Source organism: Diadema setosum, chromosome 2 (assembly GCF_964275005.1).
Source record: "Diadema setosum chromosome 2, eeDiaSeto1, whole genome shotgun sequence".
NCBI classification, from domain to species: domain Eukaryota; kingdom Metazoa; phylum Echinodermata; class Echinoidea; order Diadematoida; family Diadematidae; genus Diadema; species Diadema setosum.
In genome coordinates, this window is record NC_092686.1 from 12,851,523 (window position 1) to 12,867,276 (window position 15,754).

The following is a 15,754-nucleotide window of genomic DNA, read 5'->3' on the forward strand; positions in this document are numbered from 1 at the left end:
CATGTTGGGATCAAAGTTAATATCTTCGCACATTGTATAATTTGCGTGTAGTGCAGACTCTTGAAATTTGCAATAATAAAAACCTTGTGAAATATATAGCCTGTGCAGATTCTGAAATAGCAGTGATACTGTGAAATACAGTGCTGATCGCGTTAAACTTACCTACGCGTAGAACCGCGCATCGGTAACGCGTACGCAAACACGTTTCAACGCGAACGCACCGACCGGCGGATCTCCTCCGGTTAAACTGTCTAGCGCCATCTACGGCGCCTAAGTGAAAGTATCGCGCGTAACTGCAATGCGATTTTGCGCCGCGCAAAATGTCGCATTGAAACACAATATTAATTTTGCAGTGGAACAGAAGAGAGTGATTCATTTAGTTCTTTACACTCGTAATGTTAAGATCTTTGTGAATAATTGGTGCCTTTTCTTTTCGCTCGCTTTTCAGCCTCTGAGGACGGAATTCACGGCAACAGAAAATAAGTGTCTGGTAATATAGATTGTCCGGGCTCTCAGTTACATAAATGACCTGTTGATTCGTTGTTGTTCTACATCGATTTACAGACGTTTTGCACTTGTTAATTAGCCATTCACTTTGTATATTGCTGTTCCAAACGGTCTACCGAATTTATCCTTCATTATTGATTCTCAAAGTTATGAAAACGAGGTGTCAGAACTGTTTTTATTATGTCCGTCAAGTAAATCGTTACACATCTGTATTTTTTTTTTTCTAAAACGCAAACAGAAGGAAACTGACCATAGAAATGAATATATTTTATCAGTGGTAACTGAGCAAAGAAAATCGGACACATTCACGATAGAATCCCATTTTCTTTGCTCATTTTTCCGCTAATACATGTTTCCTCAAACGTTGAAACTAAATTGCGGCACCTCCTTTTCATACAAAAAAAAAAAAAAAGTCTGAAGGAAATAAAGCTGATCTTCTGTCTCACGAAGCGAGGTAATCGCGACAAAATGATTTTTTTTTAATTTTTTTTTTTTAACCTCGCTCGTGAGACAGGAGATCAGCTTTATTTCCTTCAGTTTCTACACGATGATGAACATCTTCCCGACTAAAAAAAAAAAAAAAGAAGAAATGTTCTCCAAGTGAAATGATCTATCTCTTGGCTATAACTTCTTAGTTTATTAACTTAACATGACGTTGGAATTCATTGTATTTTTGTTTTGAACGCGTTGAGTTGAAATTTATCTCGTTTTCTATTTAACAAAATGGTGTTGACGTTTATCTGATTTTTATCGTGTTACGATAATTATGCGATCAATCATTTTTTTTTTAAATTATTATTATCTCAGTGTTCTCTGTTTCCGGGTGATGTTAATTTCGAAAGGTTTATTATTCCGAGGGTTCGTTATTCCGAAACACGCAAATTGCGAATACCGATAGTTATATTCCTCAGGTCGAAAGTGGAAAAGGCTTGCTGCATTCGAACACAATTGTATGTGATGGCGTTTGTTATTCCGAAGGTCAATTGTCGTTTCGTTAGTCGTTTCGTTGGAGTTTCGTTATTCTAGATTAACAAACCTTCCCTTATTTTTCGGCTAATGAATAGCCGGAATAAGCGAACCTTTGAGATAACAAGCATTCGGAAAACCTTTGAAATAACGAACATTCGGAATAACGAACTGAAAGCGAAAAAAACAATACCCGGAGAAAGCGCTGGAAGCTAACGCCTTCGAACTTCTGATGCCGGGGCAACAGCTATCCAGGAGTGCACGTTCAAACTTTTTACGCCTTCGTCTCACCTTTGTCTGGCAAAGTAGTATTTATTTTTTCGTGTTTACCTCGCTTGGTGAGACAGAAGATCCGCTTTATTTCCTTCAGTTTCTACCACGATGATGAACATCTTCCCGACTAAAAAAAAAAAAAAGTCAACAATGAAAAAGAAAAATAAGGCTGGTCGTAAAAATATTAGCCAAGTGAAATGATCTATCACTTCGCTATAACTACGTAGTTTATTAACATAATATGGCGGTGAAATTCGTTGTATTTTTGTTTTGAACACGTTGAGTTGAAATTTATCTCGTTTTCTTTTTCAACAAATGGTGTTGACATTTATCTGATTTTTATCGTGTTACGATAATTATGCGATCAATCATTCTTTTTTTTTTATTATCTCATTGATCTCTGTTTCCGGATGATGTTAATTTCGAAAGGTTTATTATTCCGAGGGTTCGCTATTCCGAAACACGCAAATTGCGAATACCGACAGTTACATTCCTTAGGTCGAAAGTGGAAAAGGCTTGCTTCATTCGAACACAATTTTTGTATGTGGCGTTTGTTATTCCGAAGGTCGATTGTCGTTTCGTTAGTCGTTTCGTTGGAGTTTCGTTATTCTATATTAACAAACCTTCCCGTATTTTACGAACATTCGGAATAACGAACTGAAAGCGAAAAAACAATACCCGGAGAAACCGCTGAAAGCGAACGCCTTCGAACTTCTGACGCCGGGGCAGCAGCTATCCAGGAGTGCACGTTCAAATGTTTGTGGTTTTTTCTTCTTCTTCTTTTTTTTTTTTTTTTTTTCGTTCGTCAGATTATTTTATAAAATCTTGTTTTATTTTGTTTGGTTTGGTTTTTGTTTTGCTATTAATTTGTGATGCCATGAACAGTTGCTGTCACTGTTCCTGTTACGGCCGAACTTGTACCTGTTATTTACTGTAGCACGTAAGTTTTTTTTTTACATTGTTTTTACTGTTCGAAATTTATTATTCAAATAGTAATTCTCTGTTGGTTCTGAATTCTATATTTTACTGAAACTTCATCAATTTGTGTTTGTGTTACTTGGGATACTTACTTTTTTAGTGTCATGTAGATATTTGAAATTGCACATTTCGTATATTCTGATATTTTTTCCGCCTTGATATGAAAACGCTGTTTCATTTGGGTTGCGCCCAGTCCAGCAACTGATGATTAGTTAGTGTAAACTGTAGTACTCTGTAATTATCTATTCAAATCCATTTCAAAAACAGTTAAGCATAGATGTCTTTGTTATTTTGTTTTGTTTTTTCTTGTTCTAATTATGTTAACCTCCCTAAAATCAGATATGAAGAAATGCAGAACTTTTGTAGTGCTGTGAATTTTATGAATGGGAATTTATACATTCTTTACATTCAACCGATATGACTACAACGAAATTTAATTGTTTTTAACGTAATGTTCGTTTAGATATTATTCAGCTGTCAATAGAAATGTAGACATAAACTATTATTGTAATAAATTTTTATATCTCTGTTCACTGTAGCTAATTTTATGGACATTTGCGATTATTAATGTACATCTAAAAGAATTGAAATGTTTCCGATTCAATTTACTTAATAGAAAAAAAAGTGGATTTACGTCATCATTAGCTTACTGAGTCCTCATTTGCAGAATACAAATCAAAGTTTCCAAATATTATAGAGATTAAAAGTCCATGACTTTTCTTTCAAGTGTAATTAATTTTTCACTATTTTGCTTGGTCAGGTTAGATTATCAAAATCGGGTTGATCCCAGGGTCGAGTACTCGTGCAGCGAGCCCAAAGTGGCAGTTTATTTTCGTTATTACTTTGCGTTATTAGGAAAAAAAAAACGTTCATATTCTCACCGTTTCTCTTTCATTTATCTTCCAGGCTTTGGTGTCCACGTTCGAGACCCTCACTCGACATACTTACTGACACTGGCACAACCGTCTGCTACACTTTATGGCATGCGCAACAACAAGAATTCCACGCTTGTTTTTTTTTTATGGAGTTTTCAAAACAGAGAGGGGAACGTTCCGGCCAGCGGGTCTGTGAACAACGGAAACCAATAGAGCATACACACCCAATCTCATACAAATACTTTCAATTGTCGACACCTTTTGTTCAAAGCTATTTTGTGTAAATGATGTCATGAAAACAAGGACATCGGTGCAGCAGTTTTACAACTTTTATCGGAGTATTCTATTGGGTTTAGTATTATCATTATTACTATTCACTTGTTCTCAAACCCTGTGTCGCTGAAAGTCCCCGTCCTGGTTCAGAAAACCAAATTACCTTGGTGTCTTTCTGGGTTTTTTTTTTTTTTTTTTTTTTTGTTTATTTGTTTTTTGGACAGACTGTATTTTTTTTTTTTTTTTTTGCATATTTTCTTCTGGTGAATGTCTGTTAATGTATGCACAGTATGTCTAAGTGGTCATTTTTAGAAGAAAACCAACTGTCCATTCTGGTAGTGGTGATGTATTATTTTTCTCCTCTATAAGCTGAAAATGTGTGATAAACAACTTTTACCTATTTCTATTGACCACAATACAATTGTATCTATGTTTCCTGTCAGAGTCCTACATTTTCCGAGATGAAATAGTAAATATTTAGTTTCTATTATGTGTTTCGATTGTTTTGTCCCTAGTCAAGTAAGTCCTTTTCGAATTTGTAACCTTTCCACATTTTGCTAAGCCTATACATTAGAAATTCAAGAACAATTAGAATGGCTATACGAATCCTCATGCAGCTGAAAAGGCGTTGATAATATACCGCTTGAATCACTGAATACTCTTCGTATTGTTTTAGCTTTTTTGATATTCAATTGCTCTATGAAATTTTATTTAAAAAAATCATGGCTAAAGTATTCATGTATACATCTCGTATGACAGCCTGCCGTACGCGTTTATTATTAAGTTCCATGCATTCCTTTGCGTTGTTAGATATGCTTATTGCAACTAGGCGTTTATCATCAGCAGACGGGTGAACATGAAATTACGGTCATGACTATATTCTGATATATTGCATTTTATACGTACCGGTATGTTACAACTGTAGCCCTATATAAAACGGAGACTACGTACTCTGGGATACCAAGTATTTTTCTTTAAGCTGATCATAAAGTTATGCACAACTTCCGAATGACAGAATTTGAAGTGGTTAATGTTTGAGGTTCTTCCCGACGTTTTGACAAAGTGAATGAGGCATAATCCTATGACTGCGTTATGAATGATTTTGTTTCAATGCTTATTTGTCACTCCTTCCATTTAACTGGTTTCTTTAGACAGTACTGATTTCAACTGACATCTGCATATTTCCAGCTTCCATGATATGATTAAGAGTAATTGAGAAATCATTATCGGTGTAACATGATAGATACATGTATTCGTAAAATCATATCTTTCTCTTTTCTAACAAGAGTAGGTCCTATACGGTCATGTACATCGACATTGTCGGTAAAGAGAAGAAAAAGAAGTATGTCGTTTTTATAATTTGATATTATTACACAGTGTAACTATGATATCATGTAATATGTATGATGATAATAAATGGTTACAGAGTGAACATTTTCAGTACGATGATATAATAGAATGTGCACTTATAATTAGTTTTCTCTGTTATTGTGATATGCATAACACTTCTTTCATAACATAAATTACAATCAGATTGTACTTACATGTATGATCATATTCAAATACTTTTTTTTTTTTAATTTGGATGAAAGTGTCCATATTTAAACTGAAACATATAAGTCAACATAAAGTGATAATAAAATAATGTACCTCGTATACATAATGATATTTTAAGCATTTCATTTTTTTAATCGCGCTGTGTATTCTACGTCACATTAGTACCAAAATGATGTTTTGACGAGTCCATCCCCAGGTACTGATAAGGATTCCTGGAAAGTCCAAAGCAGGGTAGCGACGTGAAAATGAATCATGGATGGTAGTGTTTATTATTATGTTGACAATTTTAGATTGGTCTAAACGTAACATTAGATATCACCTACGAATCTTGTATTGGTTCTTTATGCATTTCAGACGCATGCATTCTCGCTGTAATCATCAAAACGAAGTGAATTAATGCGTATATTTGGATTACAACCAAGACAAAGTGTGCATAAACATGAACAAACATGCTTCATTATAGTGCAAGACGGATTCGGCCTATCTGTGCCTTGCGTGATTTCTAAGTTCCTAAGTTCCATTATGATTCTATCGGCCTATGTATGTTTTTTCCCCACTATTGTATATAACGATCGTGAAAAAATATATCGTATGACGTTAAATAAAAAAACCAAAAACGTCTGCATTGAATAAACGTCCACTTGTGTTTAGATATGTGCGTGAAGTCCGTATATTCGCATCATAACCAGAAAAGGTAATAAAGAATGCATATATTTCCGTTGTAACCACCACAGTTTGAATGGATGATGTGAATAAATATGCTCAACTGAGTGTGAAACACCTACGATGTCTAAAGTGTTCATGAACTCCATCACGATTATGTAGGCAAATATTACTATTAAGACGATCATGAAAGTTCTATTGTTTGCATGTTTTATAGGTTACAAACTGTATTCTGTTCGTCGAAGAACCACCCACTTTTGTTAGAACGTACGTAAAACGCATACATTCGCATTGTAACCAACAAAGGTATCGAATGAACGCGTATAAAATGCGTGATAAACACCAAAACGTGTGGATACACATGCTCAATAGAACTGACATCGCAGTTATAGTAACAGGGATGGGAAGTGTCTCTGATTCAGTAATAAATGAGTGAGGGATAATTGCCAGCTATTTGAGTAGATTTGTAAACACTATAAAGCATTAGTTGCTAACCTTAATATAACACTTATACATGTACCAATGAAAATGGCTCTTATACGCACTGTATAGAAGGAAAAAAAAAAGCAGCTCGCCATCGTTATGTAGTGGGAGATTTTGAAGCATTTTAAAGGCTCACATAATCCTAATAATCTTGTAAACATTAATGTGACCCTTTATACTCTCTACAGAATCATGAAAGATCTGTAGTACGCGTAATTGATTATCTGCGCATCGAATAACCGCCCTCTTCTGTTTAGATGTACGCAGAACGCGTACATTCGCATTATTTCCAGTAAAGGTATCGAATGCACCAATATGCTTATTAACCACCAAAACGTGTGAATTAACATACATTGTACTCGCCAGAAATTACATTGCAGTAGTACAGAAATGGGAAGTATCCCTAATATAGTAGTAAACGTGATTGAAAGATTATTGCCATCTATTAGAGTGAATTTGTCAACAATATAACGCATTATTTGCTAACTTCTATCAAAGGCCACAACATCTCCCTCCCTTCCTTAACACACAAAAGAACGTTCCGGTCCCTAAATAAGCTACCTCTGGAATAATTTTTGCTGAGCGAAATATGATTGTGTGAAGATTGATGCTCAGAATAGGCCACTGAAAGACATTAATGATGCAATAATTTCTTGATAACATCTGTTTTTCTACCACTTTGAATGGAAACTGCCGGTGCAGAATCCTTTCGTAATGGAATATACACTTCAAAAAGCGGACATTATACGGCTTACAGCAGCAGAAGATATTGAATATAATCATATCTATGTCTCTTATAACCACTAGAAAGCCTGCTTGTGTTCTGATAAATATACATATACCAATGTGAATAAACCTGGTCAGCAGTGAACAATAGACCTAGTAGACCTCCCTGTACCTGGCTTGATGTCGAAATGTTTACACTATTCATTGCGATATCATGAGCTTTTGTAGTGTCTAAAAATCGTGAAAGATCTATAGTACGCACGATAGATTATTATTAAATTTTTGTGCATCGAATAACCACCCTCTTGTGTTTAATGTATAGAACGCGTATGTTTGCAATATTGCAAGTAACGGTATCGAATGAACGCATGAATATGCGTAATAATCATCAAAACGTGTAGATACACATGCTCGATAGAAATGACATCGCCGAAGTAACAGGAATTTAAAGTGTCCCTGATCCAGTAATAAATGATTGAAATATATCTATTAGAGTGCATTATTGTCAACACTATCAAGCATTTTTGGTAACTAAACAACATATAGGCCACGTTTTGTACATCCCCCCCACCTCCCGCCCCACCCTTAACACGGACAAGAGCGTTTCGGTCCCTATGTAGAATAAAATACACGTGCTTCTGGAATATTTTTTTGCTGAGCGAATTATGATTTTATGGAGATTGATGCTAAGAATGGGCCATCCAGAAAAATGTGGCAATACTTCCTTGATGACATCTGTTTTTGTACCACTTTGAATTGGAAACTGCCGGCCAGAAACTTTTCGTAATGGAATACTATATATTCATTTCAAAAGGCAGACATTCGGTTTACAACAGCAAAAGACAATGAATAAAAAATGCGTTATGCTTCTCTTATAAAACCGCTAGAAAGCCTGTTTGTGTTCGAAGGTATATACTGATGTAAATAAACCTGGTCAACAGGGAATGATAGACCTACTGAACCTATCTGTATCTGGCTTGATATCTTAAATGTTTACATGATTCATTAGGATAATGTGAGCTTTTATAGTCTCTAGAAAATCGCGAAAGATTGTGCATCATAGATGATTGTGCATCAAAAAAATAATAATAATAACCGCCCTCTTGTGTCTAAATACATGTAAACACAGAACGTGTCGATTCGCATTATTGCAAGTAAAGGTATCAAATGAATGCATAAATATGCGTACAAGTAGTTACAACCACAACGTGTAGATACACATGATCATTAGAAATGACATCGCCGAAGTTATAGGAATGGAAAATGTCCCTGGATCATTAATAAATGATTGAAATTTTATAATTGCCATCTATTAGAGTGAATTTGTCAACACTAAAAACCATAATTTGGTAACTTGACTCATATAGGCCATAATTTTATTATATTTTGCTGGTGTAAAGGATTAGGGTTAGGGCTAGGGTTAGGGTTAGGATTAGAAAGATTAATGTGGCAAATCCCTTTTGTAATGGAATACTTGCATATTCATTTCAAAAGGCAGACATTCGGTGTGCAACAGCAAAAGACAATGAATAAATGCGTATATGCTTCTCTTATAAAACCGCTAGAAAGCCTGTTTGTGTTCGGATGTATATACATGTAAATAAACCTTGTCAACAGGGAATGATAAACCTGATCTGTATCTGGCTTGATGTCTTAAATGTTTACATGATTCATTAGCATAATGTGAGCTTTTGTAGTCTCTAAAAAATCGCGAAATTTATACGCACAATAGATGATTAATTTTGTGCATAAAAAAAATAACCGCCCCTTGTGTCTATACATGTAAACACAGAACGCGTCGATTCGCATTATCGCAAGTTAGTAAAGGTATGAACGCATTAATATGCGTAGCTACAATCACAACGTGTAGATACACATGATCAATAGAAATGACATCGCCGAAGTTACAGAAATGGAAAATGTCCCTGGATCAGTAATAAATGACTGAAATATAATTGCCATCTATTAAAGTGAATTTGTCAACACTAAAAAGCATTTTATTTTGCTGTTGTAAAGGATTAGGGTTAGGGCTAGGGTTAGGGTTAGGGTTAGGTTAGAAAGATATTAATGTGGCTAATCCCTTTTCTAATGGAATACTTGCATAATCATTTCAAAAGGCAGACATTCGGTGTACAACAGCAAAAGACAATGAATAAATGCGTGTATGCTTCTCTTATAAAACCGCTAGAAAGCCTGTTTGTGTTCGGATGTATATACTGATGTAAATCTGGTCAACAGGGAATGATAGACCTACTGGACCTATCTGTATCTGGCTTGACATCTTAAATGTTTACATGATTCATTAGCATAATGTGAGCTTTTGTAGTCTCTAAAAAATCGCGAAACATCTATAGTACGCACGATAGATGATTAATTTTGTGCATAAAAAAAAATAACCGCCCTCTTGTGTCTATACATGTAAACACAGAACGCGTCGATTCGCATTATCGCAAGTTAGTAAAGGTATGAACGCATTAATATGCGTAGCTACAATCACAACGTGTAGATACACATGATCAATAGAAATGACATCGCCGAAGTTACAGAAATGGAAAATGTCCCTGGATCAGTAATAAATGACTGAAATATAATTGCCATCTATTAAAGTGAATTTGTCAACACTAAAAAGCATTTTATTTTGCTGTTGTAAAGGATTAGGGTTAGGGCTAGGGTTAGGGTTAGGGTTAGAAAGAAATTAATGTGGCTAATCCCTTTCTAATGGAATACTTGCATATTCATTTCAAAAGGCAGACATTCGGTGTGCAACAGCAAAAGACAATGAATAAATGCGTATATGCTTCTCTTATAAAACCGCTAGAAAGCCTGTTTGTGTTCGGATGTATATACCGATGTAAATAAACCTGGTCAACAGGGAATGATAGACCTACTGGACCTATCTGTATCTGGCTTGATGTCTTAAATATTTACATGATTCATTAGGATAATGTTAGCTTTTATAGTCTCAAAAAATCGTAAAAGACCTTAGTACGCACAATAGATTATTTTGTGCACAAAAAAAAAAAAAAAAAAAACCGCCCTCCTGAGTTTAAATACATGTATACGTAATACTATATAGAACGCGTAGATTCGCATTATTGCAAGTAAAAGTATCGAATGAACGCATATTTATGCGTAATAACCACCAAACGTGTAGGTACACATGCTCATTAGAAATGACATCGCCGAAGTAACAGGAATGGGAAGTGTCCCTGGGCGAGGCGGCGGGGGGGGGGGGGGGGGGGGGGGTATGTGGCCTATATAGTTACCAAAAATGCTTTATAGTGTTGACTGTAACTCACTCTAAAGCATATACGCATTTATTATCTTTTGCTGTTGAAAAGGGTTAGGGTTAAGGGTTAGGGTTAGGGTTAGGGTTAGGGTTAGAAAGAAATTAATGTGGCAGATCCCTTTTGTAATGGAATACTTGCATATTCATTTCAAAACGCAGACATTCGATGTACAACAGCAAAAGACAATGGATAAATGCGTGTATGCTTCTCTTATAAAACCGCTAGAAAGCCTGTTTGTGTTCGGATGTATATACTGATGTAAATCTGGTCAACAGGGAATGATAGACCTATCCTGGACCTATCTGTATCTGGCTTGACATCTTAAATGTTTACATGATTCATTAGCATAATGTGAGCTTTTGTAGTCTCTAAAAAATCGCGAAACATCTATAGTACGCACAATAGATTATTAATTTTGTGCATAAGAAAATAACCGCCCTCTTGTGTCTATACAATATGTAAACACAGAACGCGTCGATTCGCATTATCGCAAGTTAGTAAAGGTATGAACGCATTAATATGCGTAGCTACAATCACAACGTGTAGATACACATGATCAATAGAAATGACATCGCCGAAGTTACAGAAATGGAAAATGTCCCTGGATCAGTAATAGATGACTGAAATATAACTGCCATCTATTAAAGTGAATTTATCAACACTAAAAAGCATTTTATTTTGCTGTTGTAAAGGATTAGGGTTAGGGCTAGGGTTAGGGTTAGGGTTAGGGTTAGGGTTAGGGTTAGAAAGATATTAATGTGGCTAATCCCTTTTCTAATGGAATACTTGCATATTCATTTCAAAAGGCAGACATTCGGACCGGTGTGCAACAGCAAAAGACAATGAATAAATGCGTATATGCTTCTCTTATAAAACCGATAGAAAGCCTGTTTGTGTTCGGATGTATATACCGATGTAAATAAACCTGGTCAACAGGGAATGATAGACCTACTGGACCTATCTGTATCTGGCTTGATGTCTTAAATGTTTACATGATTCATTAGGATAATGTTAGCTTTTATAGTCTCAAAAAATCGTAAAAGACCTTAGTACGCACAATAGATTATTTTGTGCACCAAAAAAAAAAAAAAAAAAAAAAAAAACCGCCCTCCTGATACGTAATACTATATAGAACGCGTAGATTCGCATTATTGCAAGTAAAAGTATCGAATGAACGCATATTTATGCGTAATAACCACCAAACGTGTAGGTACACATGCTCAATAGAAATGGCATCGCCGAAGTAACAGGAATGGGAAGTGTCCCTGGGCGAGGCGGCGGGAGGGGGGGGGGGTTATGTGGCCTATATAGTTACCAAAAATGCTTTATAGTGTTGACTGTAACTCACTCTGAAGCATATACGCATTTATTATCTTTTGCTTTCGAAAAGGGTTAGGGTTAGGGTTAAGGGTTAGGGTTAGGGTTAGGGTGAGAAAGAAATTAATGTGGCAGATCCCTTTTGTAATGGAATACTTGCATAATCATTTCAAAACGCAGACATTCGGTGTACAACAGCAAAAGACAATGGATAAATGCGTGTATATGCTTCTCTTATAAAACCGCTAGAAAGCCTGTTTGTGTTCGGATGTATATACTGATGTAAATAAACCTGGTCAACAGGGAATGATAGACCTACTGGACCAATCTGTATCTGGCTTGACATCTTAAATGTTTACATGATTCATTAGCATAATGTGAGCTTTTGTAGTCTCTAAAAAATCGCGAAACATCTATAGTACGCACGACAGATGATTAATTTTGTGCATAAAAAATAACCGCCCTCTTGTGTCTAAATACATGTAAACACAGAACGCGTCGATTCGCATTATCGCAAGTTAGTAAAGGTATGAACGCATTAATATGCGTAGCTACAATCACAACGTGTAGATACACATGATCAATAGAAATGACATCGCCGAAGTTACAGAAATGGAAAATGTCCCTGGATTAGTAATAAATGACTGAAATATAATTGCCATCTATTAAAGTGAATTTGTCAACACTAAAAAGCATTTTATTTTCCTGTTGTAAAGGATTAGGGTTAGGGCTAGGGTTAGGGTTAGGGTTATGTGGCTAATCCCTTTTCTAATGGAATACTTGCATATTCATTTCAAAAGGCAGACATTCGGACCGGTGTGCAACAGCAAAAGACAATGAATAAATGCGTATATGCTTCTCTTATAAAACCGATAGAAAGCCTGTTTGTGTTCGGATGTATATACCGATGTAAATAAACCTGGTCAACAGGTGTAAATAAACCTGATCAACAGGGAATGATAGACATACTGGACCTATCTGTATCTGGCTTGATGTCTTAAATGTTTACATGATTCATGAGGATAATGTTAGCTTTTATAGTCTCAAAAAATCGTAAAAGACCTTAGTACGCACAATAGATTATTTTGTGCACCCCCCCCCCAAAAAAACCCGCCCTCCTGAGTTTAAATACATGTATACGTAATACTATATAGAACGCGTAGATTCGCATTATTGTATCGAATGAACGCATACGTAATAACCACCAAACGTGTAGGTACACATGCTCAATAGAAATGACATCGCCGAAGTAACAGGAATGGGAAGTGTCCCTGGGCGAGGCGGCGGCGGGGGGGGGGGGGGGGGGGGTTATGTGGCCTATATAGTTACCAAAAATGCTTTATAGTGTTGACTGTAATTCACTCTAAAGCATATACGCATTTATTATCTTTTGCTGTTGAAAAGTGTTAGGGTTAGGGCTAGGGTTAGGGTTAGAAAGAAATTAATGTGGCAGATCCCTTTTGTAATGGAAAACTTGCATAGTAATTATTCATTTCAAAAAGCAGACATTCGGTGTGCAACAGCAAAAGGCAATGAATAAATGCGTGTATGCTTCTCTTATAAAACCGCCAGAAAGCCTGTTTGTGTTCGGATGTATATATACCGATGTAAATAAACCTGGTCAACAGGAAATGATAGACCTACTGGACCTATCTGTATCTGGCTTGATGTCTTAAATGTTTACATGATTCATTAGGATAATGTGAGCTTTTATAGTCTCTAAAAAATCGTGAAAGACCTTATACGCACGATAGATTATTTGTGCATCAAAAAACCGCCCTATTGTGTTGAAATACATGTATACGTATAGAACGCGTAGATTCGCATTATTGCAAGTAAAGGTATCGAATGAACGCATATATTTTTATGCGTAATAACCACGAAACGACCAGTAATATACACATGCTCAATAGAAATGACATCGCCGAAGTAACAGGAACGGAAGTGTCCCTGATCATCAGTAAATGATTGAAAGATAATTGCCAACTATTAGAGTGAATTTGTCAACATATATAATAAAGAATTATGTGGTAACTTATAGGCCACAACCACCTCCCCCAACCAGAAGGGTAAAAGAGGGAGAAATGAAATAAAAGTAAAAGAAGGACACGGTACGCTCAGCATTCACACCAGCATCATTATCATCACCATCACTCAGATCATGTTGTCCTTTTCCTATCAACATTAAGAAACACGACCACCATCATCACTCGAGATAAACGCCTTAGCAAAATCACGAAGTATCAACAATTTTCCCCACAACCAACGACAACACAAACATTACAAAAGATAACATACAGCACATCGAAGCGGTTGGGATCAGCTTCCTACGAAATACTGCAGTGAAGCGGAGAAATTGCCGCTCCGAAAGTGCATGTACTGTGCGAGGCACTTGAAAGAAAATATAGAGGGAATGAACTAAGTAATATCAGACCGAAGTAATCGTAACAAACAAGGTCAGAAACGACAGAAATGAAAATAGAAATATAAGTAGGCCCTATAGCCGTAGTTCGCAGCACCGAACACTCCGCGAAAATACATGTAATGTACGGTGGAAACTCGGTACGTCGAGTCAACTGTCAATAAACGATCAAAGCAAAGAAGGAAGAGGAAATGAATTCATTGGGAACGGAAAAAATATTTTGATGTAAGTACTGTATTCCTTGTATGTGAGATCTCCTTTAGTAGGCCTAGATCTATCGAGTTTCCACGATACACGGGAAAGGAATTTCGAACACTTTTCAACTGCAGTGCACATAAACACATGAACAGAAAACTCACCTCTCACTTGCAGAGAAATATGATGCAATAACATTGTCAATGTCACACAACACTATTTTCTTACAATGGAGGCAAGGGAAAAGAGGGATGAAAAAACAGTTTCGTATGCATGCAATAGGGAGCTTCCTATTCGTATAAATGTAGGGTAGGAAAAGATAGGGAAGAAAGTTGAGAAAGTGATATTATGTTCAATCATGAGAGTATCTCTTTGTTCTTTCTTGAATCTCTGGTGGCTCTAAAAAGAGCCGTTGTTTCAGGGGCCCAGCCTCGGCCTTGCCTGCACCCCGCCTGATGGTATAGAGCAAGACGCGTCTACAAGATGGTAGTCTGTGGCAAGTTGAATGTCCCTATCAGAGCTGTCGTTGAAAGGACCTCACAGGTTGTAGATAATGGTACGGAAGTCTTCGAGCTTCGAGGGCGGGGATTAATCTTCTTCACTCCTGTGGAGCCCGTTGACTCGTACTGCTTCAGGAGTTAAAACAGATATCGCTTGCCGGCTCCCAGTGATACCTCCTCCGCTATTTTTTTCTTGTATAGAAGACTGCATGATGACTCTCTGGCTCGCGTGGCGGGAGGTCAGGTGCTAGGCATGCGCCCCGTCCTTCTTCTCATATCGGCTTGCAATGTAATTGCAGTGTAAAGCAAATTGTGAATCATGTATTATCATGAAAGAGAACTACGCGAAATGTAACAATAACAACTAAAGTAAGTAAACAGAGGAACTTTAAGTCCCCAGTACTGGAAAAGGAAAAATTCGAAAGCATGATTTGCAGTTCTATCCCCATTGAATTTTCATTAGGTGTTTACACAGAATGTGGTTATTACCGCTCAAATTTCGAGTAAATAATTTCCTTTATTAAATTTCCTTTTCCAGTTTCGGTCCCTTATAGGGTTATTTGAGACTAATTTGTGTCCGGGACCTTCTGTGAAATTGATTGGGAAAATTATCGAACAAAACACCTGTAAACAAATTTTTCCCTTCAAGTTCACAGAAAAGCTTAACGCTGCTCTCTTCAGCTGGGAAACACAAACTGCGTTGTCTCAACAAAACTGTAAAAACTGGTA

The 15,754-nt window shown here is 36.4% G+C and overlaps 1 protein-coding gene across 1 annotated transcript in view; it reads left to right on the forward strand.

Annotated features, from left to right (window-relative positions):
* Window positions 1–15,754, forward strand: part of LOC140238466 (reelin-like) — a 103,233-nt gene that overhangs the window by 53,559 nt on the left and 33,920 nt on the right. The window lies entirely within an intron of this gene.